Source organism: Pteropus medius, unplaced genomic scaffold (genome assembly GCF_902729225.1).
Source record: "Pteropus medius unplaced genomic scaffold, Ma_sr-lr_union100, whole genome shotgun sequence".
In the NCBI taxonomy this organism is placed as follows: domain Eukaryota; kingdom Metazoa; phylum Chordata; class Mammalia; order Chiroptera; family Pteropodidae; genus Pteropus; species Pteropus medius.
Genome location: NW_024342475.1, coordinates 6,109,844 through 6,115,245, shown reverse-complemented (window position 1 = coordinate 6,115,245; position 5,402 = coordinate 6,109,844). Strand labels below are relative to the sequence as shown.

General features: G+C 34.2%; 1 pseudogene; it reads right to left on the bottom strand.

Moving 5' to 3' along the window:
- Window positions 1-1,867: 1,867 nt before the first annotated feature.
- Window positions 1,868-1,986, bottom strand: LOC120605412 (uncharacterized; annotated as a pseudogene).
- Between the last annotated feature and the right edge of the window lie 3,416 nt (window positions 1,987-5,402).

Below are 5,402 nucleotides of genomic sequence, written 5' to 3'. Positions count from 1 at the left end.
CAGAAGAGACTCACCATTTATTCTATCTAGTAGACAGTAGTGAGTTAATAGAGACTCTTGGTACAAAGAAGTGTAGAAAGGACAAATTAATTCTGTATGAGACTCTTCTTGTATTTTTGCTTAAAATAATCCAAGTGCATAGCAATATTTGCTCTAATGTGTTATCTCTAGTTTTTTTTTTTTTTACTTCTATAAGATATCTGTTTAAACTATGCCTTAAAAATATGTTCTGTGAAAACTAAAGATACATCTACGTGTATTTCATATTTACTTTCATTGTATCGTAAAACTATAATCTTTTGGTCAAGTTCAAAAAAACTCTGTATTTTGGCAATGTTTTGTTTTCCTAAGAAATCAATAGCTCTATAAAGTTTGGGGTATTTTTAGTTCCTCTAGAATAACTAAGGCTCTTACAAGTAGAAAGTCATCCATATATCTTCATAACCCTACAACACCCAATATGATACTTTCACACAATAAGATACTTTCACACAATACAATTTTTCAATGATGACTTTAAAGACTTTCAAGCACAACTTAGTTTTAGATTGAATCTATAAAAATCACCATAAGGAAGATTATTTTGAAGAGTGGAAAAACTTTTGAGAATACTTTAGATTATTTGAGATTTTAAAAAAGCTATGAAACCTGGAGTTCTAAGGAGTGACATTAGAATTGCAAATAAACTGAAATTACTAATCTACTGGCTGGATATCTGATTCACCTATCAAAACAGAAAAAGGACAATTAGAAATCAGAGGTGATTAGTAGCCAAGCTCTCAACTTAGTACGTGGGTTGTCAGCACAGAAATGGAGCTCTGCAAACCCAACAACCTCACCTGAGAGAAGAAAACCGAGACTTGGCTAAGTTAGGTACCAGCTCAGTTCAAGGCTGCAGAGCTAGCTGACGGAGGGAGGGACTGAGGAGGAAAAAAATTCATCACTCAAATGTCCTTCGACACCTTGCGCTAGGCTCCAGCACTGATAAATTAATTACTACCCTGGAAATCTGAACAATTTAATGACTTCTTAAGTCAAAATCATTAAATCAGTGCTAAGTTTGATAGTATTTTCATATTTTCCAGTGATTATTTCTCAATAGTAACAGCTGTCGTTATTATGCAGCATGTTGCCCGAATTTCAGCTATCGATCTTACCCATATTACTCAAATTCGGATCCTTAGTTATCCTATTTATAAGATAAACAAAATAATACTCCTCTGCCATGGCAGTCACTCCGCTGCTCAGCAGTATTTCAATTGTCCCGCTCTGGACACATGGGAGGGTTGATCGTACTTCCCATTCTCTCGAAATTAGGCAAAGGCCATGTCACTAACATGACAACAGATGAGAGCACATGTGACATGTGTCACTTCGAGGCAGAAAACTTTAAGAGTTAGCATGCGATTTGCTGGTTTTCTTTCCACTGTTATAGTTAATGGGCAACCTTCCAGGTGGTTCCAGAAGCCCCCATTAACCTGCATCCCTGAGTGGAAATGATATGGAGCAGAGTCCCTGATGACCCAGAATGGACTTGTAGAATGAGCAGTAGAAAGTAGAAAAACGTTGTTGTTTTTTTCAGCCACTAAATACTGGTGGTTATTTGTTATCACAGCATAACCTAGCCTGACCTGAGTTATTTGCCTTTAAGACTCTTCTAGCATAAAAATTATTACATGTAAAGTGGTCACCATTTTGCCTCTAATAGGCACTCAATCCAATAACATCAACTAGTTTGAATACTAGTGAAAGAAATTTTTATTTTATTTTATTTTTTTTTTTTAGGCGTTAACCCTTGGTTAACCTCACAGATTGCAAGGACCTTATCAGCTTACAATCCTTTATTTTTTTTATTTTTCATTTTTCACGCTTACAGCACCTGGTCTTCCTAGGTAGTCTCTCATCCAAGTACTAACCAGGCCCGGCCCTGCTTAGCTTCCAAGATCAGATGGGATCAGGCTTGTTCAGGGTAGCATGGCCATAGACAGAAATTTTTATTTTTAAACTGGAAGGAATAAATTTCTGAAACAACAAATACGGACAATGATTACAAGTAATGTGTCCAGCTAAGAATAATTCTGTTTTTTATTTTCATTACTCCTGGAAGTGACAAAACAGATTTTCTTATGTCTGAGTTACTTCAGATATGATTGGTCAGTTACATAATAACACTTAATAATACCTACAGCAAGTAATCACACCCATTGTACACAACTGAATTGCACACACCTGAATTGCACACACACATAAGATAATGATTTCATACCACTAACACACACACACACACACACACACACACACACACACACACACACAGCACTTTGTACCTAAGTAAGAATAATTTATTTGTGTTGAGGACTTTGTCCAAGCATTTTAAAGTCTGTTATTTCCTTAAACAAAAATTCTCAAGCATAAAATACTTAAGAGCAGAATCCTCTTAACCTTTTATGGTACAACTGTCTCTTTTAAAAAGTTAATGAAAATTAGCACTCCTCTCCTCAGAAAGTCACATGTAATCACAAATGCACACTTTGTACATAGTCATAGGAGACTTAAGGACTCACTGTGGCCCATGATAGACTCCTGGCTAAGAATTTTGGCATTAACATTCTAGGATATTTTCACCTTTACTGAAGTTCTGCAGCATATTAGAATATTGCCTATCTCATCCATCAACATTGATTGAACAGTTCAGTGACCCAAAGCAAAGGAGAAAAGTTTACAAAACTATCAAATACATATTCTATCTTATGCAATTTGTGTAAGAGAAGTTCTAATAATCTCTGTATCGTTTACCCTTAGCTCTTCAAAGGAATAAAACATTCCTCTCATTCCCCAGTATTTGAAGTTTCTAAATGAACAATAATTTTAGAGCTGCCATAGGTAAGAGCCACCACGCAGGAGGGAGGAACAAAAGTAGTGATAAGTGACAGAGAGAAGTGGAGACTATGTCTTGGAATTTCCATGTCACTATAAAACTGTTGGGTAACTCAGTGGCAGAAAATGCAGAGAATAGCTGCCTGGTTTTGAGGGTTTTTTTCACTCAGGCCGAACCTAAGCACTTAGAGGATTTCCATTGGTTCTGCAGAAACACCAGAGCCTTTTGACTAAGGGTAAGAATGACAAACTCATCTTCAGTCTTTGATCTAAAACAAAGTACCTCTCAAAGATATTGCCTCAGCATCTGAGACCACCGATGGTGAAGGTGAAGAGGAACCACAAGTTCATTCAGCAAATCAGATTCTCCTTCTGTCCCATTTCTAGTCTATAGGCGTTTATTCATGAGGTGAGAATGCCTTGCTCATTAGATTTTACAATCTGGATTTCTCAGGAATCTGTTATAGACCTGAAATTACTTCTTAAGCCAGAAGCAGACTGAAGAATTAACTTTAAGATAGCAGTTTAAATTCCCAGTATTGGAGATAAGAGACTTATCACTTTTGTAGAAAGTGGCCAGGCATATCTGTGTGTTACATCCCTGTGTTCTAAATGAGCTGTGGCTCTGAGTCAGCCCGGGTTCTGAGCTCTTATCAGCCTTCATGGTGTGCACATAGCAACACACCACAAGAAGATAAAGGTGCATTGATCCTTTGCAGCATAGCGAGAGTTTTGATGAAGATAGGAAAAATCCACATGGTGAGGACTTAACCCACTGCCTACACGTTGATGATACTTTCAACTAGAAACACTTTGCTCTTCTATTTTCCACACAACTTTGCTTAGGGGCTTTTGCTTGTCAGTGTATATGTTCACAGTGTGTGACACGGTTGCACACATACACTCAAGGTGTTAGTATCCATATCTTGATAAATACAATAATTTTATATGCGTTGTTCTGTGTTTTACTTTTTTTAAACTTTATAATACATCTTGGAAATCTTTCCATATCAGCACATATAGATTAAACTGTTTATTTTAACTAACCATATAAAACATGCATATTATTTTTAAAAATTTAGAAAGAGTAAATGGGAAAAAAGTGAAAACTCTGTCCCTCTAACTCATTCTCTAGGCTCCTAGTCTCTCTGCCAAAGACAGTCATTGGTCAAATTGTTAAATAGAACTAATATAAATATGTATAGAACTAATATAATTGTTAAATAGAACTAATATAAATATATATATATGGAGAGAGAGAGAGAGAGAGAGAGAGAGAGAGAGAGAGAGAGAGAGAGAGAGAGAGAGAGAGAGAGAGAGAGGAGTAAAGATGGCTGCAAATTATTTTCTACCCTCCCATGCACAGGTGGTGTCTGTTTCTTCATCCTTTTGAGTCTGGCTGGTCCTGTCACTGCTTTAATCAATTGAATATGGCAGAGAATATCAATTACTGTTCTGGGCTAAAGCTTTTAAGGAACCAGTTGCTTCTTCTCCTTGAAAATTAGATATCATGTAAAAGTCTCACTACCCTGAGACCAACGAGCTATGAGGATCATTCCAATCCAAGTACGCTCCCAAAACAGTGTTCATATTTGACCTTCAGTATAAAGTATGTTATCTCATCCAGTTATTTATATATATATATATAAATATATATTTATATAAATATATATTTATATATATATATAAATATATATATATATATATTTTTTTTTTTTACCTGTGGCTGATTTTAAAACATTTTTTGCAGCTTTAACAGGTTTGTGTGTGCGTGTTTTCTCTGTGAACTACCTATTTACTTTACCCTTTATATTGTTAATCTTTTTGTTAAGTTATAAGGCTTGTAGTATATTGAGAAAATTAATTCCTTTTATGCTATGGATAAATTTTCAATATTTATATAATCAAACTTATAGTGAGTAAAACTTTTTCACACTAATATTAGTTTGTTCACATGTTTTTCTTCAGCTATTTTATATTTTTATTTTTTACATTCAATGTTTGGGATATCTTTAATTTTTATAGCTGTAATAAGTGATATAAAGATTTAGATATATCTTTTCCAGGTGGCTAGTTTTCTTTAATTATATAAATGCAAACTTTATATGTTAAATCCTCATGTCCATTTGGATTTTTCAACTATCTTTTGATCTATGCATAAATTGTAGGTTTTAGTTTATTTTCAATTCGACAATTTTAAATATGAAATAAAAATATTTGACATCAATAGATGTGAATAATAAATTTGAGTTTAAATTTTCAATGAAAAGATTCTGGTATGGTTCATACAACTTTTAAATGGTCATCAAATTATCATATTATAAAATTATTTATCAAAAATTGTAGAGTTTATTTTTAAAGACATTCGCATTCCCCAAAGGACAGCAACAACAGCAACAACAACAAGTGGCTCTTTTTATTTACCACTTGCTAGCACAGAAACACAATAGTATGTTTTGTAATTTTTGGTATTTGCAAAATTAATTATAAATTCTCAACATATGGATCATACAAAATAAAAGATT